This window comes from Rhinolophus ferrumequinum, chromosome 8 (assembly GCF_004115265.2).
Source record: "Rhinolophus ferrumequinum isolate MPI-CBG mRhiFer1 chromosome 8, mRhiFer1_v1.p, whole genome shotgun sequence".
In the NCBI taxonomy this organism is placed as follows: Eukaryota; Metazoa; Chordata; class Mammalia; order Chiroptera; family Rhinolophidae; genus Rhinolophus; species Rhinolophus ferrumequinum.
Genome location: NC_046291.1, coordinates 40090599 through 40115629, shown reverse-complemented (window position 1 = coordinate 40115629; position 25031 = coordinate 40090599). Strand labels below are relative to the sequence as shown.

Genomic DNA, 25031 nt, shown 5'->3' with positions numbered 1-25031 from the left:
ACCTACACTCTCTCCCTCCCTTCCTTCCTTTTCAAAATACCCAGTCAAACTTGATTTTGCAGAAGATGTCTTATGCTTTGTTTTTTTGGTTGGTTCGTTCAAGTTAGCTAACAAATGAGATTTTTGTTGTCACCAAAAATAAGAAGAATTCTTAGACTTTGGATCATATATTAGTAAAGCATTAACGTGGCCCATTACTATAGCAGGGCAAGGTAAGCCAATGAGGGTATTACCTAAGAGATTTTTTTGTCTATGTCTCCTTTACTTAGTATGATGTTGTTATCTTTGTAGTTGATAGTTCATTTGCATGTATTTTATTTATGTTAAGTCAGAAACAAAGTAAAATAGTTTTAAGGTCTTTTAAGCCATGTTGCTTGTGTGTGTGTGTGTGTGTGTGTGTGTGTGTGCGCGCGCGCGCGTGTGTGTGTATGTGAGTGTGTGTGAGTGTGGTCTTATAAATTTTTAATGCCCAAAAGAGTCACCTATTGGGCTTGTATTTCACAGACCATTTCATGAGAAACTCAGCCTGCAACTTTGGGGTCTGAAACTAACATATGTTAGGTAAACTTTAGATGAAACAAGAACTTGGGAAGAAGTTCATGGGATACACTTTAGTTTACTTAAGCATTAACTTCATACTGAGTAAGGGAAATACAAAATGTCTGTGTGTGTGTGTGTATGTATGTATGTGTATGTATTTAGGCCACTTACAAATTCATATTAGCCTGTGTACAGAAGAAGCAATAAATGTTAAGCAGCAATTCTTAACATTTTGGGGTTACAGGTCCCTTTGAGAATATGAGCAAAATATGTACATGCACATCTAACATTGCATGCAATTTTAGGCAATATTGGGACTTCTTGAAACACATCTACTATGTAGCCCAAGAACCACTTTGGCACCAAAAAACCTCCCATACCAAGAATAGAAAATAGAATGAAGAACTTGTCAGGGATTAAAATGAATAGCTTTCTAGGCCAAGTAAGAGCAATAAATTGCTTTCAGTGACGATATTTTTAAAAATTTAGAATACATTTAATACTATGTGGTGTTAGTGAATAGTAGAGTAGTTCTGTAACATTTTAAATGGTATTAAAATATTATTTAAAAAGAATATTTTTCTGTTTCCATTTGTGACATCTTATCATACTGCTAATGAACCTGTTTTTAAACATGTAGACTTTAAAGTAATGATTTTAATTAAGTAGTAATTTTAGTGCATGTTGAAATATTCACATATATATAAACAACCACTTCAAAAAAGTTAAAATAACTTTTAAAGAAAAAGGCATTGTCATACAGAATTTGAAAATGATGTTTGCAAAATAATTTAGCCATCATCACAAAGCCTTCAGGAATTTGTTCCTAGTTACAAATAAAATTTTTTCTAAATGTTTCTGTTAAATGGTAACTGGAAATCTTCATTTTCTATTTAAAATAAAATAAAACACAGTAAAGTTACTTTAATAAATATATATATCATTGACAAATTATGGTCTTTTTAGTTTTGTATGTTTACACCATTGGCTTACATTCATGAACTTATACATCACTGATACACTGTATGATTTGAACAAAATTTCTTTTTAACCATGCTTTAGGTCATGGACAGTATCGTTCTAAAAATGGAGAAAATTCTTTTTCATTTTATAAAAATTCAAAGGCATCTCTGTAGCCTTATAGTTTGGTAAACTTTATTCATTAGGTTATCCTCCTATTGGGAAGCAGGTAATGGAGCCTACCAAATGTTGGAGATGCAGTGGTGAGCAAAACAGACACAGTCACTAATAATTAATTAGGTTTCAGAGTGATACACTCTATAAAGGAGAAATAAATGGTGCTATGATTGTGCTTAACAGTCCTTAAAATGAGAGTGAAAGCACTGACATAAGCTCCTAACTACTAACTCATCTATTTAACTAAACTAAACTTTTAGAATGCTTTTCTCCTCTAGCAGGATAATAAATGCATTTCCTGTTGTCATGTTTGTTTCATGCTTCTAAAACCTGTAGAATCAAAGTCTTTAATTGGGCTGTGATCAAATTCATCTGATGGAAAAAGCTGTCATTGTGTTGTTTTGAATAAAAGTGGTGGCTTAATAGTTAATTATGGATATTAGAGCGGGATGAATTAAAAACAATGTCCATTTACTATTAATTTTAATTTTCCTGAAGAGAAGAGAGGTGACAGGCCTAAAAAAGTTGATTGTTCTTTTTTCTTATAATTTTAGAAGGAAATTACTTTGATTTTTCACATCACATCAAGAACACTTAGGACTTTGAAAAGTTCACTTGATTTGAGATGTTGTTCATACATTGGTAAATTTGAGGAATTCTGCAAGGTGATAAATAAAAGTCATTGTCACACAGAGCATAGAATAAGTGTATAGATTAGGAAAAAGGTGGGAGCAAGTGTAGAAGCTTTCAGTGTTTATTTTGTGATTGTCCCATATTTGATGACCATAATTGCTTTAAAAATATCTTAATTATTAAGACGTGTTGACATTTCCTAATGAGAACGCGAACTCCTGGATGCTGGAGAATTATGTTTCCCCATTGGCAGTGCAGTCTGCTGCCTCTTCATCTCCAATTTCCTTTGTCTGACATCCTGTGGTTAGTGCCTCACTGGTTTGCTTTGATGATTTTACCGAGTTCTCAGATTTTGTACCTAGGATCCTATTATAGTGTCATTCATGACTAAAAAGAATGTATTCAGTCCTAAATAGGCTTCACTTTTACTCTTTTCAAGCAGAAAGCTCTTCAATCACAGCCCCCAAAGTCTCTATTTACTTGGCATAGCTTTTAAGGAATCCCAATTGAGCACCACAGATAACTCCATGTTTTCTTTGAACACTGATTTTCAAGCAATGAAAATTTTCTTTACTAACTGAAAACTACTAGAAGCATTCCAAGGTTTTCATCACTTTTTCTGGCATCAAATCTTGGATGTTTCAAATCACAGGAAGCCCTTTGGCATCAAGAGCTGCTTCCACCTGTGAAGCCTTTATTCTGATCTCTTAAGAGGAAGATTGGTTTAATTATTAATGTTGACTAAATCAGTGGTGAGCCTTTTGTTTTTTTGCTTGGATCAGGTCGTGCATAGTGTTTGATCCCTGTACCCTTGAGAGTGCTCTTGTCTGATGAGATGCTAGAGGAAGAGATTTACTGAAAACCATTTGGCTACCGTTTTTAGAAGGATCGCAGGGCTTGCCATGCTTATTTTCACGCAGGGCAATAAACCACAAACTGCCTTCGAGAAATTTTATTGTGGAAGTTGATATTTCATTTTATTATCTGATTATAAAAATTGAAATGTAAGTAGCTCAAATAACTATCTTGACTTTAATATGTCATGAAAGTTTAGTTACCATACAATTGAAGGCCATAATCATTCAACACAATTATGGATTATAGCTCTTTTATGGTGGCACTTTATTATTTTTTCTAACAAATGAGCAATTTAAAGCTCTTTGCCTTTTAAAAATGTCACTGCCCTGTGTAATATTGATCAGATGACAATTACACATATCTTGACCATTAGATATTAGATGGTAAATATTATATGCAGCAATCAAAATGTGTTCTGCTCTGCAAATGCATTTTTAGATGAGATGCAAATGCATTTCATCTGCTCTGCAAATGATTAGAAATAGGTTATCTTCATTTACGCCAATCACTCATTTATTCTTTCACCCGTTAGGTTCCAGGAGTCTTTCTCTAGTCATTTTCAAGAAACACCGACACTTATATCTGACCTCAGACTATTTAAATTGGAAATGCATAGCACCCAGGCATTTGTACACTTTAAAACTTCTCAGGGAGTTTTTAATATGCAACTAGATTAGGGAGTTTTCTAATATGCAACTAGATTTGAAAACCATATTTTTTAGTAATAAAGAAGAGGAACGATAAGAGCTCTCTTCTCATTTTACTGAAAGAGACAGTAAACAAGCAAATGAATGAAAATTTAAGCTACTGATACCCACTAAAAAGGAAAATAAAACAGGGTAAGAAGAGAGGGCATGCAGCACGCAGAATTATTATAAAGCAGCAGTCAAGTTAGGACAACCTCTGGGATGTGACATTTTGAGAGGGTTGAATGATGGATAGCACGGTTCTTGAGCTCCATGAAGGTGTAGGAAAAGTGTTCACATAGAGACCCTAAAATGACTCTGGCATATTTGAGGCAGAGAAAAAAGACTTATATGGATGGAATGAATGGAGGAGGAGGTATGGAGAGAGGGGAAGTCTGGGAAGTAGGGTTGGGGGAGAAAGAGGTAGAGAGGGAGGGAGGGAGGGAGGGAGAAGGAGGTGGGAGGCAGAGAGAACTCAAGCTCCTGCATGGGGCAGCTCAGGTAGAACCTGTACATCTGTAAGTGGCAGCAGAAACCATCAAATGATTTGACCTTATTTGTATTTTTAGAAGGTCACTGTGACTATCATTAGTATCATTACAGAAAAAATGTACGGAGAATATCTTTGGACATTGCGCATTTGATGTTTGTTATGCTCTGTCAGGCATTCACACTTAAAACAAATCTAAGTGTAGAGAGCAACTTGGTGCTCACCATACCTTTGATGTATGTGGTGATATTTATCCTGTTCTCGTGGAGAGGAAGCACATGTCTTATAGGAAAATATACATATAATTTATGTCCAATTCTTCCTTAATTAAAAGGGACTTTGCACAAAATCTAGTTTCTGTCATGCTTGTCTGTCTTTCCACATTTAATTCTATTTCCTTCTTAATGACAAAATGTTCTTTATAAATACTGATATATATTGTCAGCTCAATTTGAAAAAATAAAAATAATTTCATGGCTTCTTTATGAACCTGATTTCGTATGCTCATTACTTTTATGTCATATCCTTCTGCATCTCAGTCATGACTTTAGTTGTAATAATTGATTCATTATCTGGAGATAAAACTGTTAACCATGAAATCATCTCTATCTCATTTTTCTGAGAGCAGTATAAATGAAACTCTGGAGATGTGCCATGAAGTAGTGCTTTCTTGGTGAAATAAAATAAGAATCATGTTATGATAAATTTTTGGAACTTCAAAATACATAATAATATATTAAAACTATGACACATACCACAGTGGAAACATTGTTTAAATTTATTTATCCAAATGTTTTCCAAGCTTTTTTTGATTATAACTTTTGTGTGTGTGTGTGTAAAACAGTACTTATATGTCCTAGAACTAGCCTTTCTTAGAATTCATTTTCAGAAACATTGTTCTGTATATATAACTGACTTTTATTTCTTCAGGTGGTATTATTGATGATGTCTCACTAACCTGTACATGTTTATAAACAAACAAAACAGTGGAAGACTTATGATTCTTTTTGACACTGAAGAGATATGAAGTGTATTCCTTTATTCGTGCCTGCAGGAATGACAAATAAATCTGTTAAGAATTTGTGGCTTATTCTTTTAAAATCTTAAATTTAAACTTATAGATGACTCCAGGCCTTTTCACTAAAAGAGTAGCCACAGTCCCCTTAGTGATATGCCAAGATATTAAGTGGTTGTGTTTCTTTCACAAGCCTCTGAATTTGAAGGAACGAGGTGCCTTTCTCTCTGTTTCTTCTCTATTATCTGATTTAGAAGGCTGATAGGTAATACTGGCCAAGAGAGTAGAACATTCTTTGTTCCCTTTAGTGTGCACAGTAGCTTTTCCCACTAAATATATAGCAATTGAAGCATCTAGAGAAATATCACCACTTACTTCCAACCAGTTAAAGGGAATAGAATACAGAAAAGGAAACTGATGCTTAATAGGAAATGTGTTCTGTCTAACTTAAAAAAAAAAAAGAAAAAGAAAAACAGATTGTAAAGACAAGTAGACAATATAGCTATATAAGTGATTAGAAAAGCCTTTCCCACTCTTAATTTCCCAGGGGCTATGGAAATATTGAATTTTGAAAAATGATTTTCTTCTCAATTCTCAATATTTTTTCTATTTATATCATTGCCTGTTTTTTCTTCTCAAAGCCATTATTTTTGTCAGTTGTATTTGTAAAAATTCAGAATTATATAACATCTAATTGCCTTTGGTACATTCAAGGATTCATTTTTATTCCTTTGAACAATTATAGTACAGCCGTGTGTGTGATATTTCTAGTGTATAAAAGAAGATACTCACCTGGAGATTTGTACATACTTTGCAATAACTTTGTGGTCACTCAGGAAATTGAATCCGACAGATGAGAACTGTTGAAAGTAATGGATATATATCAAGTAATGATTGACTATAGTTGGGTTTAGAGTGTTTGCAGGGACTGAATTATGGATGAGTATAAAATTTATCTTGAAAATTCCAAGAAAGCATTGAAGCATGGTTAATAGGTGGGTGGCAGAATAAAGATTTGTATTTTTGAGCTATGGTTGCCAAAAGTTAGAGCAAGCACTGGGGAAACAATGTAGGTAAGGAGAATCAGTCCAATTTTCAAAGCAAAGGGTTATTAGTGTCTGGCAGTGGGAATGGAGAAGTGGGGATAAATTCTAGAGCTCTTTTGAAAGTACAATGGACATATGTGGTGACAAGATATATATAGAAAGTTGAGTAAACGGAAGAAATATGATGTAACTTGAAAAACTGGCAAAAAAAAAAAAAAAAAAAAAAAAACTGGCAACATTTTCCTAGGAGAGAAATTTGGAAGCGGAGTAGCTTTGGCAGTAGTGAAGGTAGGGCTTGTTTAGACGTCATTAATTTGTGACACTTTGGGGAGCTGACCAGTGGCGATAGTCCCACTCATCATACTTCATATGCTTGTGTAATATTGAATTTTATAGACTGTGTTCTATTAAACATATCAAATCTAATATTGCAGTTTTTCAAAAGATATATTGCAAATCTTTGATTTACATGCAGTGGACTTAATGTATGTTATGGCTACTTTATCATATGTCTTATTTAGAACCAGTTGAACGTCCCTTTTGTTGTTCAGGTCAATCATTTACTGTAAATAAATAAAAAAAAATCCTTGTTTCATCCTATCCAGCCATTCTGCTCACAGTGTTCAAGTAATAGGAAACTCTTTTGGCTTTCCATGTGGGGGTTCACAGTTTCATGGAGAGGAAGTACCCACTGAGACCATTTCCTGATCCCCAGGATTACCTGGGTTGCTTACTTTTACCAGAGATGTCCGTATGGAGAGCTGACAATGGAAAGTGAAGATGCTACATTCCAAGAAGCGTGTTCAGAGTACCAGGTTCATGGCAGTAGGCCCCCAGCTTCTGCATCCTTATTCTAAGGAAGCCCGACTAATTTGAAATGTTCTATCTCCAGGAAGTATGAAAGTAAACAACAACAACAACAAAAGTATAAAAAAACCATGATTCTACCTTTATATGTAGTTAGATTTTAGTTTATATATGCATGTAAATAGAACATAAATTCCTTGAGGGCAGATAATCTGTCTTGTTCATCATTATATCACTAGCATCTGGATATATGCCTGACACTCCATAAATATTTGTTAAATGAATGAATTTTACAATGGTTCTGGTTTTTCTCTTCTCTTAGCATTTTTCTCTGTCTGTGTGAACTGGCCAGGATGGATAGAGGAGAGGGCAGGTGTTGGGGAAGTTGCCTCAGACAGTTCCAGTGAGTGGACAGAAGCATAGTGTCCAAGTTACCTTAGATTAACTACCTCGAGACACTTTTGAGGAAATAGAGTAGCTCCAGGAGTTCAGCGTGAGGCAACAGGGAGCCTTGGCTGGTGGGTATGGCACAACCATGGAGAATCAGATGGCATGTAATAGACAGACAGACACTTGGAGCTTTCACGGGGGTTCATTTTGAGGTCTAGGTCAACCCATGCCAGTGAATAGGTTTTATTTGTCAAGTTCCAGTTCTGGAGGGAAAGTGTGACAAAAGCACAGTAGGAACTCAGAAACAGGTACCAAGCTAGTAATGGTCATGTACTGAGGCCCATGGGAAGGATGCGCAGTTAGGAAGTTGGGTGTGTACCCTTGCACCAGAATGGGAGGAGGCTGCGACTCAGTGGTCAGCACTGTCCTTCCGCCAGTAAGAAGAGTGAGCAACTGTACTGAATGAGAAATGGAGAATCCTACGCGCTCTCTTCCCCAATGTGCTTTATCTCTTGCGTGGGTGGATAGGAGTCCAATGTGAGACCTGGGGATACAGTGTGGTGAGGCTCCCCGCGTTCACTTGTAACAGTTAGTCCTCCTCCTCCATCTTTCTCCTTCCCAGGTTGCATCCTTTTCTTTTCTTTCTCTCCTTTACATCCTTCGTATATCCTGTCCTTCCCTCTTCTCCCTTTCAACCTTTCTTTCCTTTTTTTCTCATTCTTCTTCCTCCTTGCTGTAGGGTATGATTTTGTAAGTATGGTAAAAATTCTGTCCCTAATAATTTATAATATAGGAAAATAAAATTAATACATAAGTCAGAATAATCTAGGAAAAAGGGTTGGGCTTTCTTGCTGTTGAGGGATCCATAAAATTGAGAAAGAATGTGTGATTTGTTTCTACTGTATTGATATAGTCTATGAATGCATTTAATTTAGCCTTGGTTAAGAAACAAAATGTTTTAAATTTAAGCACAACAAAGGAAATACAGAAGGCATAGATAAATTTTATTTGCTTTATTGTTCTTGGGAAGAAAGAGAAATCATAGCACATGTTTGGCTGTTGTTTTTGCTTTTGAATTAACTATGCAACAGATGTCTACAAATGACGAGCATGTTTGCTTTTCTGGAGACAACATTTTTTTGAGATACCTGACAAAACTGTGTGTGGCCTTTTTTTTAATTAAAGTTTATTGAGGTGACAATTGTTAGTAAAGTTACATAGGTTTCAAGTGTAGAATTCTGTAATACGTCATCTATATATCACATTGTGTTGTGTTCACAGCCCAGAGTCATTTCTCCTTCCATCACCATATATTTAATCCCTTTTACCTTTGCCTACTAACCCTCGCCCCCCTTACCCTCTTTTCTTTTTTTTTTCCCATTGGATTAGTATAATTTTTTGAGAGTATCTTAATGTGATAGAGTAAAAGTATCATTTTTACTGTGTTGTATGTGAGGAAGTTTTGCTCATTTGTGGTTTAGACTGATTCCTTAGGTGGATAATAAAGGAGATCAGACAGAAGAGGTTTTTTTTTTTTTACTCAGTTACCTCAGTAAGTTTAAGTTCAGGGTTGAAGACAGGAATCCTAAGCATGTGGCCAGCCTTTAGAGTAAGCAGGGAAATTGGACTGAGATGCAGAATTGCGAAGTACCAGTGCAGCTCTTCTGAGCTTCCTAGTGACAGAGCTGATTCTCTGCCATAGGAATGACCCAGCTCCCTTCTGTCTTGTCTTTTTTCTGCTACTACCAACATTCTCTCCATTCTATGCAATGTTTGTCTACTGTCTTCTGGTTCAGTTTATGATCACTCGTGTTATTCTTCATGACTTCTGCCTCATAACATCTGTAAAGCATCTTTTCCTTAATGTTTTGTTTTCTGCTCCAGTTACAAATAATCTGCTTCTCTTTGATGTCAGAGTTCAGAATGCAGAGCGTGTTCTTGGTCTGGGTAATCCACTGTTGCTGTGTTTAGGTGGAGGTTTTGCACGAGGCCCCCTCCTAAGCGTAGGTAATCTCGTGTCAGCTGGGGTGCTCACCCTAGTCTCCTCCGAGGAGAAGGGTTATGCTGACTGCCTCCAGGTTGGTTATTCCTCAGCAGGCGGAGGAGGGCAGCACCCTCAGAGAGGGGATTTATAGGCATGGTGGGCATTTTGAGATGCTCATTTGAGTCTAGAGTGAAAGTACGTCAGCACAAGGAGTGCAGTCATTGGAGGACCCGCAGCACCTGGTCCAGTGACCTGCTCACGCGTGGCCTGCCAAATTTTTGCCTTGACAAAACAATCAATGAATGAAAAATAACTATTCTTCACTTGGTTTTCAAGGTTTTCCTTGGATCTCATTATTTATTTTTTGTCCCCACCCCCCCCCCCAATTTAATTCACAAATTTTCCTTCCAGTTTAATTTCATTCGCTACTTTATAGGTTATTTCAACCTATAGGTGGCACTTAAAATACATAAACAACTTCTACAAGGAATTAAACTGACAATGGTGACATCTATAAGTATGTACGGCTTTTTAGATTTTAAAAAGTGGTAAAGATTGCATCTCAACATGTTGTCTCCCTCCTGAATTAGTTATTTCTCTGCCAAGTCCCTGAGCACGTACTCAAAGACTACACATGTAACACTGGCAAAAAGCAGAGTTAGAGTTTTTAAAATGTGAGGCGAGGTTGTCTTTAAATGTATTGGTTTCAAATATGTGCTGCTTCTGTGTGTGTGTGTGTATGTGTGTATACGCACATGTGCACATGCATGTTATTGTTGTTGGGTTTTTTGTTTGTTTGATTTTCGGCAAAGTAGAGCTTGATGACCTGTTGATTAGATTTTCCTCTTTCCTATCACTCCTTTTCCTTTCCTCCTCCAAATATCTGTTGAGCATAAACTATGTACCAGGCACAAAGAAAGTGATGCAGTTTTTATCTAATTCAGGCATACAGTAAACCGGTGATTGCCATACTTACAATTCAGCTGGCAAGATGTAAGTAGGTTGAATAGAATGGTTTCCTTGATTAGACAGCAATTATCATTGGTGTACAAGCATCTGATAATTCTTTCAGACTTCACACTGTGTCTGTTTCCTGTAGTAGATTTTCTCGGCAGGTACTAATAGAAAAAAACAAACTTCATCATTATTTCATTTGACAATAAACAATTCATAGTTTTTTCACAAGATCATACTTTAGCCACAATGGGTGAGGATTTTTCAGTATTATCAATAAACATAATTCACAACAAAAAGTGAGATAAAATGACAAATAGAGCACAGGATTTTATCTTGCAAGCTAGAGTGTTATCCTCTAGCTGTGAAAAAGGAAAAAAAAAATCAGGATTTATGAGATGTGGTCTTGGCTTCTGATGCATCTCTCAGTATTAATTTTCTTTTTGGTGAAACAAGGGAAACACAGCCCTATATATGGGACAGGATAATTTTGAAAATAAAACATCATTATGACAGTGAAACAATTTTGGAAAGTAAAAATGGTTTCACCATCAGCGGCTGACCTAGTTTGAATAGATTTAGAAATTAAGTTAAGAATTAAGTTAGATGCAAGTGCTTAATAGGGTGACATTTATGTTAGCATTTGTAATAACAAGTTGTAATTTGTTCACATGTCTGACTCCTCTACTAGATTAGAAGTGCCATGTCTCCATCTGTATCCCCAGTAAGTACACAGCACTGAGCAGGTGTTCAATAACTATTCACTGTATGATAAAACAGGGGAGGAGATGAGGAAAGAACATCTTTACAATAACATGGTTTGATTGTTATAAACCAGTAAAGTAGCTCTCACTCATATTTCGGAGAGAGAGGTACATCTATCAAACAGCTAGCGAGGTCATTGTTTCCCTTTGTCTCAGTCTATGAGATTGGAAGGCTTTTGTCTCGTTCATTTCCCTTTCTTTTTTTTTTTTTTTTTTTTTTTTGCTGTAAATGGTTACAGCAAAACACAGAAAAGATGTGCTCTTGGTAATATAATCTTCATTAACTGTGTTAAATGAAGTCTTTATTATCTGAAAGAATGTACTGTACTGATTCAATTTTAAGTGATTTCATGTATATAGCCAAGAAGTGAAGAGTGCTTTGCCCAGTTTTGTCTAGTCATGAGTTCTGCTATGGCTAGCATTAGTACTGTCCCCTTAATAATAGATTCAGTGCATTACGAATACTGCTCTTTGATCTACGCACAACTTGGAAATTAGATATGCTTGGTATTACATGATCTTCTATTTTCTATGGCTCAGTGTTGAATTCTTAGGAAATCTTTGCGAAAGGTGACATGCAAGTGTTGACTCTGCCATTACTTGTTGGGAAAGGGAAATTGTAAATTTTACCTTTTCAGCACAAGTCATAACTTCTGGAATGCATCCTTTTTGGCTAGTAACATGATCTCATATTTGTATAGTACTTTATACTTTCGCAAGTGCTTTCATACATAACTCCTTTGAAAATACCCCCAGGGGAGAGAAAGAATGGTATTATTAGCATCATGTTGCAAGTGCTTTGTAGGTTACTTTGACCTAACTTATATATAAAATATTTGATTGTCAACTGAAATTTGACTTGACAACTACCGTGTTTCCCCAAAAATAAGACCTAGCTGAACCATTAGCTCTAAAGCGTCTTTTGGAGCAAAAATTAATATAAGACCCGGTCTTACTTTAATGTAATATAAAGCCCAGTGTTATATAAGACCGGGTCTTATATTAATTTTTGCTCCAAAAGACGCATTAGAGCTGGTGGTCCAGCTAGGTCTTATTTTCGGGAAAACACGGTAGGTATGATGACATTTCCACATTTTTTTTTATTATTCTGATAGTCTATGAACAAAGAAAAGGCTTGGTATAATCGTATCATTGCATTTTGGAGCCTCGGGAGATTAGGCTCAAATGAGATGACTGCAATCATCTTTGCTCACAGATGGGAAACTATCTTCATTTATCACAGAGTTACTGAAGAATAACTGAAAATGTGAGAGATATCTTTGATGTTTATCAAAATAGAAATAACTCCCTTCTGATGAGGAAAATGCGTAGCAAAAGGCTTAAGAGAAAGATGTTCCTAGCTTGTGTAAATATAATGTTTGTTCACTAGAAGTATTTTATATATTTATTTTATAGCATAGACTCTATCCTGTGGAGTTAGGGGAAAGATTGATTCAAATATATGTTTATAATTCATGACCTCTTTCTCCAGTGATTAGAGTTTATTGAATTCTGTTTGAGATGGAATTAAGGTCTAAAAGAGGGGAGTGGCAAAGGAGAAGAAAATTCTAGAGAAGGATCAGGTCCCCTTGGGGGAATAATGCATAATTAGATAGCATATTGTATTCAAACTTCTTTAAAAAAAAAAAAAAAAAGGAAAGCGGTTTTACCTATATATATATATATATGTATATATATATATATATATATTTTTTTTTTCCCCTTTTGACAAGGGAACAATGAAGAAAAATGAGCTTCAATAAGCTAAACTTTCATTTCTTTATAGCTGGTATTTGAGGGGAACTTTTTGGTGCCTAATGATATTTTGTGCGTCTAATCTTCAAAATGAAATTGTGAAATTGTAGCCCCAGATATCTGATATATCCTTAAGTCTCTTATAATTTTTTTTTTTTTGCAATTCTAGAAACACATAGTTCAAGTCTTTATTTTTGACCATTTATTTAGTCCATTCAGATACTACATAATAAATATCAAATCCTCATCAGTGCAAAGCTACAAAAGATCCAGGTGTCAAAGTAAATAATTGCTCTAGAAACTTCTATGACCACTTAGTAAGGCACAAAAGAAAAGATTTACTTAGCTATCCTCTTTGTGAAAAGCTTCAAAGAAATAAGAAGGTACCTTATTAGAGTAAGATCAGGTTGAAATAATTCTATTCGGCTGCCTGTTAGTTTTTTATTTGCTATCATGTAAAACATAACATTAATGCATCAGGAATGAAAAGATATTATTCATTTTGTATAATTTTTTAATTAGTAAATGTTCCACATCACCTATCCCATACCAAATTTATAAAGTTTCATATCTATTCTGAATCTGTTTATTTATGCTTGTTTAAACCAATCCCATTTATACTGTCTTCAGCAGAAGTGAAGATGTGAGTAATATAATACTCCAACCTGAATTTGATGCAAGGCTCTATTATATAATTTCTTAAGAAAACACAAACGTTTTAAAGTTGATAAGCTCTTCCCTCTGAATTCTGAAAAATCAACTGAATGTTCATCGGTATTTCCATTCTTTTTCAGCTTCTAACAACAACAGATATTGTCAAAACTCCAAGAGTAGCTTACTAACAATATTGTAGAAAATTGTTTTTCAGTATATCAATCAATCAACCAATCATTTTGGCCCATTATAATTTTATACTGTTAGCTCAATTTAGGGGATGTCACATAGAAATTCAATAAACTAGTAACTATACATTATTGTATAACACATATGTGAGAGTGATTTTTTTGTTTGTAGTTGACAGAAAACCAATTAAAACTCAGTTAAGCAAAATATATATATATATATTTGGTTATCATAATTGAAAGTTCTAGAGTGTTGCTTCAGGCATGGCTGAATCCAGGCAGTCAGATATTTATTTACCATAGCTGTTTTCAACTGAGTTGGATTCATTTTAAGGCAGGAAATCTGAGGATAAAATAACTACCAGGCTTTTAATCCTCCGGTTGAAATGGAAAGGGATTGCTCTTTTGCAGTTTTGGGAAAAGGGGTGGTTTGGTTTTCCTTGTTTAATTTAGTGCACATTTCCATTCCTGAATAAATAATTATGACTAGGGTCATGGTACTCTCATCAGTCAGTCTGGGAGCTAGCACTAGAGTAATCCTCAGCCAAACATAGCTAACATGAAAGAGGGAAGAAATACAGGTCTGCAAAGGAAATCCGGGGTATAATTATGAGATTTTTTTCTTCTTTTTTTGGTGGGGAGGTTATGGAGGTGGCAGGAAAGTGCAATGTATGTATATACAAAATTAATTAACTGAAGAGTTAAATGTATACTGCTATGTGAAAATACCACTGAGAAAAGGAATGGCAGTTTAAAACAGTATACTATTTGGTAGTAGAGCAAAATAAAGGATAATTGCAGAATCTTAGTACTGAAAATATTTGATTGCTGAAGAAAAGCCTTGAAACATAATCAATCATATAAAAAAATTGGGACGATAACATCTCTATTACCTCTTTGTAAAATATTAATTATTTGGTTAACAGTAGCTGCATTTATGTACTTCTTTTGTGCTGAATTATATTGATGCAGGAGGTATTCCAGATTTTATTGAAAAGTGTTTGTATAATGTAAGTTAATTATGTTCAATTCTGTTGATATTGCAATTAGTTTAGAATATAGAAAAAGGACTAGTAAAACTCCCCTTCCCACCCCCACCTTAACTGTGGGAAATTGGAACACTGAATTACAGCTCACTAAAATTCGCTTTTAAATACATGACATGCTTCTTGGATATTATCAACATGAATAAAATTAAACTTCACAGGACTGGAAAAATTAAACTAATGAATTATGTAATCCAAGTTAATGAGTGCTTTCTAGCCCAATTTGTCATTAAGGAATCAACTGCAGTTTCTTGATTTCCTTCATTTGAGCAGCCTTTATTGTGTAGCTATTTACAAAAATGCTTAATAAGAACCTTTATTGATAGGTGCTCTATTTCCACAAACACTGAAATATATTTTCATAGTTTTAGAACTTCGGATAGTAATATAAAGTCTTTTAAATATTAAAGATGGCTTTTAGCATAGATGTTATATAAATATTTTCTTTAATCACCTGAGTAGGTTCTAATACACTACAGTAAAGAATAGTTACTTATAATGTTTGTCTTTTGAAATAAAAGAAGGAAGAAAAGAAGAGTGGAAAGAAAGGAAGGAAGAAGGAAGTAAGGGAAAATGGAAGACAGGAAGGAAGCATAGAAGGAAGGTGCTTAAAACACGGAGAATATTTGAACAAAAGTCTGTTTCTAAGGAACTTGGTGTCAAAATCCATATTTGCACTGTTTTAGAAAACGTAATAAACAAGATGATTAATTTAAAAAATTAACACAAATCTATTAAATATATTTGACAAATATAACCATTAATTAGATAAAATTATTTGACACACTTAGCTCCCTTTGTATCAATTCATAGCTAAGGTCTTAAGGTAAGAACTAGCAACTTACATTATTTTGTAGGTAAATTATATATAACTGACATTAAGGGAAAATAAAGGAAAAAACAACATTTTCTAGTCAGATTTATTTTTTTCTTCGAATTCCAATTGCATTAAAAATGTTTCTCTACCCTGGTATGAAATTTACTTTACCATACATTATTCATTAACTCAAGTTCATTTTTAATCTGTGACCAGTTGTCACTACTTTGGATTCATCTTGATGATTAAGCTTTGTTTTTCCATAAAATATTTGAGAGGTCAGAATTTGTGAAGAATTAATGTTAAAAGAGAACAAAGACTCTACCTTAACCTATTTAGGCTGAAACATATAGTTATGAAAAGGTTCACAGAAGTGACTTGTGTTTTCCACCAATTTCAGCAGAAAGAATGAATGACTTGATAATTGTTCTCCTACTTCTTCTAATTAGGCAGATTTCCTGCCAGTGACAGCTTCAAAGCACTGCTAAAAGTTTTATGTCAAATGTGGAGGCAAGAACTAGATTGAATTTGGTAAATTTAAAATTGCTATTAACTCTGAAATAGTTTGATTAATTCTGAAATAGTTTGTCGTGTCTTGCCTTTATCTTTTTTTTTTTTTTTTTTTTTTTGCTATACTGAGAGCTGAGGGTAGAGAATGCATATGGAACAGTAACAGGTGATGTTCAATCTTGGTCCAGACTGGCATCTCTGTATCTCTGTATACGGGAAAGCCCAGGATCAGGGTGATTTTGGTCTTGTTCTGTTCCTACATAGATTAAATCTCAAGCGCTGTTCTAGTTTTATGTCTCACAATTATGAATGCCTTGAGTTCTTTTTCTATTTTGCCTTAACATATAACAAATATACACAAATTTCTAAGAAGCAATTTAGCCTGTGTCACGTCTCTTTCATGGTCTCTTCAGACATTTGCTGCCTAAAATACGTATTTTATTGCACCACTTCCCTGTTTATCATACTCTTATTTCCTTTAGAGTAAAGTCTAAATTTCATAGCATGGCATTCAGGAAACTTCTTTGTAAGGCCTTACCTTACCACTAAAATTTCTTATAAAACCATCTCCCGTAAACATCCTATTTTCGAATCACATATACCCAGCTGCTTGCCTGCTTACAGGTGGCATGTTCTGTCTTATTCCTGTGCCTTTGCTTCTGCTGTTCCTCTGCCAACTCTGGCCTTTCCCAGTTTTTTCACTGAACAACTTCCAAACTGAAGATTCACAGGTTCCACCTGCTCCGTTTTTTCCATACTTGACATTGCCATTATCCTAGTCCTTAACATATTGACAGATGCAAAGGACTTACCTTCCTCTCCCTAATGACTGATACAACGGGGCATTCAGTAGGTGCTCAATAAATATTCCTGTAATGAACTAAATTAATTTTTTCACCTTTCCTTAGAGTATAGGGGTACGGTTATGACAATATGTATACCACTGCCTCAATGAGAAGACTGGAATGCCCTGGAAATGATTGCCCCAAGCCACGTATGGCAAATCATCCCATGCCACTGTGTCTGTACCCTTTGTCAGGAGCATTAGGGTGAAAACATTTGAGAAGACATCTTTAAGGAAAGATGCTAATACATTTGGACTAAGATGCTAAGACCTGCTAAGATATTTGGATTTTGTCCAAAGGGTGACAGGGCCAGATTACTTGTTAACGAAACCATGCTTGGGCCAGATTACTTGTTAACGAAACCATGCTTGGTTACTTATGGATTGGTGAGGATGTAAACTTGGAGAGGAAAAATGAAAAACAGGAGACTTTTGTATTAACTCGAATGGGATGTATCCTGATTATACGTAGATGGTAAGGGAAATAAGAGGAATTGACAATGCCAGGTTTCTGGCTTGAGCCATTAGAATGAGGATTGTATTATTTGCTTAATTAAAATCATAGGACAAAGAGAAAAGACAATCACAGGCCAAGAATATGATTTAGTATCTTTTGAATTTAGATGCCTATAGGAAATAAATGAATATTCAGGAAAATTTTTTTGCAACATTTTGTAAATTAGATTTGAAATATTGCCAACTTCCTAAAGCTAGCTATAAAAAAAGGTAGTAAAATGATTTTGAAAAAGTTTTAAGATGATGATAATGGTGTTCTCTAATTCATTTAATGACAAGTAGAAATACCTTTTAGTTTGGTTTAACAAATAAGCCAAGCAAATTGAAGCATCTAGTCGTACTTCCATGTTAATAATGTTTTGCTTAAACTAATACTGTTGGGAAAAGTGAAAGGTTTGTTAAAGAAATGGTACGCTTCATTTGACTTCATATACATCTTTAAATTTCATGAGAATCTATAATAAATGGTGGCACAAGAGTATAAAATTGAGTGTATTATGCTCCTAAAGGTTTAACAGTCATTTGAATTGGAAATCAAGTTTTTATATTTTAAAATAAAAAAACGTTCAAAAGATCAGCTCGTAAGCACATCTCTTTTTTGTTTGTTTGTTTTTAAGCAAATACTTTTTTTTTAAAATAAATTTTATTGGGGAATATTGGGGAACAGTGTGTTTCTCCATGGCCCATCAGCTCCAAGTCGTTGTTCTTCATTATAGCTGTGGAGGGTGCAGCTCAGCTCCAAGTCCAGTCAACGTTTTCAATCTTTAGTTGCAGGGGGCGCATGCAACCCACCATCCCATGCGGGAATTGAACCAGCAACCCTGTTGTTCAAAGCCCGCGCTGTAACCAACTGAGCCATCCAGCCATCCCACACATCTCATTTTTTATAAGAACATTTAAAATGCTCTTTAGATGAACAAATCTAATCATATCACACACATAAAATAATAGATCCACTTCAGAGTATATGACATTTTCCAAAAAGAAAGATGGAAGTAGGCACAAGTTCATTCCTGTTTTTTTGATGTGGGTGTTTTTGTACTCTTTTTATTCTGTCACATTGCATAAAATATTCTAAGTTGAAAAGTATTTCCCACAGTAAGACTGGATTTCAGTCGATATGAGATAGAAATAAAAGCTGTGGGGATAGTAAGTTGAATTAAGTTGAATATTTTAAGGAAAATACCTACTTTGCTATAATATTTTGCTAACTTTTTTTTTAACAGTCTGATTAACAAAGTTACTTTTGTTATTTTGGGTGATTTCCTTCTTATTTATTTTTCTAAGACGATCATTTGCGTGAGATAAATAGGAAAATTAGCATTATGTTAGATAAAAGAACTAATTCTGTCTTTCTTTTTTCCCCTCTCCCCAAGACAAAGAAAAATGATAAATTGCTTTGGAAATCATGACATAGTTTTACGGTTACCTTTTAGCTGTGTCTTGCTTAAAATGTCCTTTCCAGGATGAGCGAATCTGTTTATAGAGCTGGAAGAATATGATAATTCAGCCTTTACATTTTGAGGAAAGATAAAATGAATTATAACATTTATATACTCTAAGATACAGTAAAAGCTAAGAGAATACCATATGATTTAATAAATAATAGAATAGTAGGGATAAACATTTTTTTGTTAAAATGATAAATACCTTTAAATGGCCTTAAACTATACTCAGCTTATATTTTAATTCAAATTTTAAAATTGTTACTTTATGTAGTAGATGCTCTCGGTAATCGGCCCGTAACCCCTCTCCTTCAGCATCTCCAAAATAAACTTCTTTACTTGAATTATTACCTCACAGTTTACCTCTGGGGACACATAAACTAAGGTCCCTTCTTTCTTTCTCTCTAAAGTTATGTTAGAAAATGAACAAGTATAGGATCAACAAATAGATAAACGAGCTTCTAAAGAAAATTGTGGCTGAGATGTAAAAAGACAGTTTTCAGATAGCGTAGATGCAAACAAAGAGGCAGAAATAAAATATTTGAGATCTGTCTTTAATCTGTAATTTGAGAAAGTGAAAAATATAGGTCTAGCTTGACAAACATGGTCTGAATCAAAGTTATGGAGGGAAACAGAACAAAAAAGTTAGATATGTTTGCATATTTTTGCCAAGAAAAAACAAAAACAAAACAGCTCTTTTGCCTTTTTCGCAAAAAGAGATGCTATCCTGTACATTTTTTGCTACTATTTGAATTTAGGTCAGAGGTACATTTGAAAATACCAAATTAAGGGAAGGCATAATTTGTGCTGGTGCACCTGGAAGGAAAAATCCTCTTGTCTGCTGGGATAAATATGTAAAAGTCTAAGTCAGCTGCTGTGTCTGTTCTACTAATTGTAGTATGAGAATGAATGAAGGATGAGCTACCTAAATGTTTCTCGAGCACTCAGAGTGGAATGCAAGTCAAAATAGATCTGTGCTTTCTAAAATTCTACTTCACCTTCTTAATCTTGGATAGGGTGTGGGCTTGGCTAATATGTGAAGGAGTGATCTGGGGCTAGTTGTTGTACAGCCCAGGATAGAAAAGAGTATATTATATTGTCAACCAGCCATTACTGTGGTTTTTCTGTGTTTTGTTTTTTTAATTTTATTTATTTTAAGTGTGTTTTTCTAGGACCCATCAGCTCCAAGTCAAGTAGTTGTTTCAATCTAGTTGTGGAGGGCAAAGCTCACAGTGGCCCATGTGGGGATCGAAGCTGCAACCTTGTGGTTAGGAGCACAGAGCTCTAACCAACTGAGCTAACTGGCCGCCCCAAATCACTGTATTTTAATAGTAACAAATCCATGAGTTAAAACATTTAACTTATTAATCTAGCAATCTTGTTATTTGCCCTTATCTAGCAACCTACTACTCTATCTTTTCAAAAAACTTATATGCTTTACCATTGTTTTCCTATTATTAGGTAACTTTCTTGAACTTTCACAAGAAAAATAATTAAAATTTCAGAATATGTATTGTAACCTCTAAATTAAAATGCACATAAATGTAATAATTGATTATTCTATTAAGTCCAATTTTAATTTTATTTTTAGTTATATGTGATTCCATCTGATATCCATAAGAGAGAAAGTGATTGAAAAAGAACTTGGATGGCAACTGTATGAGTGAAACTATCTAAAGTCAAGTGTCTATATTCTCTCAACTATATTTGAGCCTACCCAGGTAAGAATAAGTGATTGTTTGTATACTTTAAACCATTTTGAAAAAAGATTTGATACTATAGAAAATGTTTTTATTTTGTACCAAACATTTAAAAAGATAGTTTTATTAATAGAAAATGGTCAAATAATAAAAAACAAAATAAAATTAAATCATAAATAAGGCTGTTTTCTAAAAATAACTTCTACCATTTTGATCTATATCATTTGATTTTTGTTTTGTTGATTTTTTCCCTTTACACAAAGAGGGGGTAATATTATATGTATTCTCTGTTGAATTTGTTTATTATTTTTATAACAAATCAACTTCGTTTTATTTGAGAATATTAATTAGTGTTTCATAGTTGCTGTTGTACCTGTTAATATAATCATTTTTAAAATGATTTAAATATGCTTTTGGATAAATTGGCATCACTCATTTTGCCTTAGTAGGGTACTAAAATTAACCTTACTGGTTCAATGGTTATAATATTATAAAGGCTTTTTATTCTTATTGCTGAATTCATCTCCAGAAGGTGATAATAAGTTACCATTTCATTAGCCATTTTTCAAAATGTCTGATGACCCATTGATTTATATTTTTTCATTCAAATAATTTCCCTAACAAAACCTACTTTGTGTTGAAGAAAACATTCAAATTAAGAGTATAAATTTTGGTTGCAAGCAGTAGCACCCTCTATTCATATGTATTCAGCCAATATATCCCTTACATACTGAAACTAGAAGAAAAGTATTATATTTGCATAATCTTTCCACAGTGTCTAAAAACACATAATTTATAAATGATAGCAGGTATACATTTATTCAGTTAATATGTATTGAAAACTTATTACACTAAGCCTAAGCACTGTGATTATTTGCGTGATGGTGTTGGCAGATATTAGGGACAGGAAGGTACTGAAATAATTTTCATACTCTTCTAATTTTCAGTAAAATATGGTATGGTAAGAAGCATATTTTGGTTCCTTAAGTAGAGGTAGGATGTACTAAGTACCAAGAAAAAAGCAAAAGGAAAGGACAATTGCTGATGCTAATACTTTCAGCTTGGGGATTGAAGAACACTTCACAAATGAGAGACCAATTTGAGTTATGCTTTTTAGGGTAGATAGGGGTTGGCAGGTAAACATGTAAATTGAGGGCCAAGTTGGAGTAAAGGTACAGAGCTGAGACAACCAGGGGATAGTCAGGAAATTGGAACGATAGGGTAGATACAAGAGTAGTGGGAAATATGTTCTGTGACTTGCATTCCTATACTTTTGGCTTTATATTTCATCATTATATGGTGAGGGACAATACCAGGGGAAAAAGATGATCCACGTTGTCCTTTAAGAAGTTTAATCTGGAAGTGATATGTGTGTTAGGCTAATGAAGAGAGAGCAAAAGGAAGGGAGAATAATTGGTAGGTTGCTCCTTTTATTTCCATCAGCATTTGTTAAATACTAGCCATTTGCAAAACTCTGTGATAGGAACTGTAGGGAAAAAAAAAAGTGAAAAAGACATAATCCTCACCCCTGAAGAATTTATAGTATAGTAGATAAGACTTTTATGACACAAATTATTTTAATATACTGTGACAGTATAACAATTGAATCATTCAATGAAAGACTAGGTGATAACTAATTATATTGCGATGCAGGTACTGAGTTATTAATTGATAAGGTTTTCCCAAAGACATCAAGTCTGATCAACTGACTTCATCAAGTTTCCGATGAAGCAATGTTTTTAAACTTTGCAATAATTCAAAAAAGAAGCAATGGGAACTTTATCTAGGGTGAGAGTAGTGTAAATAAAAAACAGAGTGAGGATAGATGAGATTTGGCAGTGTTAGAAGTGGTGTGAGATTAAGGAGAAAGTCTTTTAGACAAACGGGGCATATTGGTGGCACTAACAGAAATGGGTGAAACACAGCAACAGTTGGATTTTTGTTTTAGTAAAATAATAGGTTTGGTTTTGAACACTGAGGATTTTTCTGCACTCCTCACTTTATTTTGCTCATACCTTTGCTAGAGCACTCAAAACATTAAAAAAAAATCACTGCAATTTCTTATATAATTGAGGGTTCATTTATTTATTATTAAACATGAGTTGAGTGTCCTTAAAATTAAAGTATGATAAGAATAAAACCTGTTACACCAAACAAAACATGAAATACATTGTAATGACTTGATTTGATTTATATAAGTTATTTACCCTATATAAATAATTTAAATTTAGCCCCTTTCCATTAGTCACAGAAGTGAATATATGTTCTTGCCCTAAGAGCTTAGATAAATTTATCATAGGCGTCTTAATGTAATGGATAAGAAAAGTGTCCTAACCACCTAGAGGTACCTTAAATATTGCATTGTTGAAAGGAAAGGGAACTTTGTTAATGCATAGCTATAAGTAGGTAAATTTGTGGAAGTTAAGAATTCAACTTCTCCAGGAAATCCTTCCTGACTTTTGAAATCTGAACCAGATTCTTCCCTATGTGCTATGTACCTTAACAAAATTTTCATTTCTTTGTCATAGGACACATTATTTTCTTGTACATCATTCCCTGAGACTGTAAGATTCTTGAAGGCTGAGCCATCATTTATCATTAGTGATATAAATTTACATCTAAATGAAACTCACCACAATGTTTGTTTTATAGAGCATATACTCCTTAAATGTTTTTTAAATGCAAAATTGAATCCATTTCCATGAACTGTCTTAATTATTGCTGACCTACTGTCATGCAGGGGTGTCATGTGGGGTCTCTGGTCCCGCTCCCCACATAAGAACGCAGGATATGGTGAGGCCAAAGAGGAACACCCATGGAGCCATAGATAGGGCAGTCATACAACTATAGTGTCGCTGGTGGCTGGGTTAGAGACACAGGAAGCAGGATCCACACGATCTGCAACCCACACTCCGCCGTGCTAGCTGCAATCTGCACTTGCTAGCTCAGCCACCATCTTCTTGCTAGCCCCCATTTTCTGCTAGCGTAGCCACAGCAGTTATATTAGTGGCTAATGGCTCACTGGTTACAGCTGATGGCCAACTAGCCACAGCTGATGGCCATCCAATCACAGTTGACGGCCATCTACTACCCGAGCCAGCACCTTTCCACGTGAGGCCGCGAGCTTGGAAACTGCACTCCTGGCTCTGTCCCCACACGTACCCTAGACATTTTTGTGAGCTCCATGTTCATTTTCTATTGCCATGTGATAAATCACTGTAAAACCTAGCAGTTTACAAACAGTGCTTGTGTATTATTATCTCACAGTTTCTGTAGGCTATGGATCTGGGCATGGCTTAGCTGGTGTCTCTGGCTCTAGGTCTCTCATGATGCTGCAGTCAAGTTGTCAGCTGCAGCTACAGTTTATTTCAAAACCCAGTGGGGCTGAGGGTCCACTTGCAGACTCAGCCATGGAGGGCCTCTCTCTATAGGGCTGCCTCATGATATAGAAGCTGGCTTCCCCCAGCACAAGGAATCCAAGTGAGTGAAATGGAGCACCCATGGTGGAAATCACATTCCTTTGTAACCAAAGCTAGGAAGTGTCATCCCCAACCTGTAGTGGGTTGAATGATGGCCTCCAAAAATCTATGTTCAAATTACACCTGTGGTACTTGTAAACATGACATTATTTGGAAAAAAGTCATTGCAGGTGTAATTAAATTAAGGGTCTTGAGTGCATTCATCCTGTATTCTCCAGATGAGCCCTAAATCCAGTGTCATGTGTTCTTATGAGACCCCCCCCCCCCCAGAGAAGTAGACCCTGTGAAGGCAGAGACAAGGACTGGTGTGCTGCAACCGGTAGTCAAAGAATCACCTGGAGATATTGGAAGCTGGAAAAGGCAAGGAACAGAATCTTCCTAAGAGCCTTCAGAAGAAACTCAGCCTTTCTGACACCTTGATTTCAAATTTCTGGCCTCTGGAACTGTGAGAGAATAGATTTGTTGTTTTAAGCCATACCATTTGTGGTGATTTGTATGGCAGCCATAGGAAACTAATACACCACCACTTTGCAGGCTTCTGTTTTTTTGGAAGTGATGCTCTAGGTCCAGCCTACCTCTCAAGGGTAGAGGATCACAAAATGAGTATCAGTAGGCAGAGATTGAAGGCCATCTTAGAGGCTACCTATTCCATCAGATTCCTGGATGCCTCCATTTGTTTGGTATATCTGTGTAGATGGGCCAAACTCAACAGGTCAAAGATTATTTAAAAATGTGATTTTTTTTAAAAGTATTTTTTACCTTTCTGATTAGAA

The 25031-nt window shown here is 34.9% G+C and overlaps 1 protein-coding gene across 14 annotated transcripts in view; it reads left to right on the top strand.

Moving 5' to 3' along the window:
* The window catches only part of GULP1 (GULP PTB domain containing engulfment adaptor 1), a 225615-nt gene that overhangs the window by 61294 nt on the left and 139290 nt on the right, over nt 1-25031 (top strand). For 12 of the 14 annotated variants that reach the window (XM_033111317.1, XM_033111312.1, XM_033111306.1 and 9 more), the window contains exon 2: nt 20671-20800. The exons of the other annotated variants lie outside the window; for them this stretch is intronic. The gene's annotated coding sequence lies outside the window, so the exon portion shown is untranslated. The remainder of the gene's footprint in view (nt 1-20670; nt 20801-25031) is intronic. 14 annotated transcript variants of the gene reach the window in all.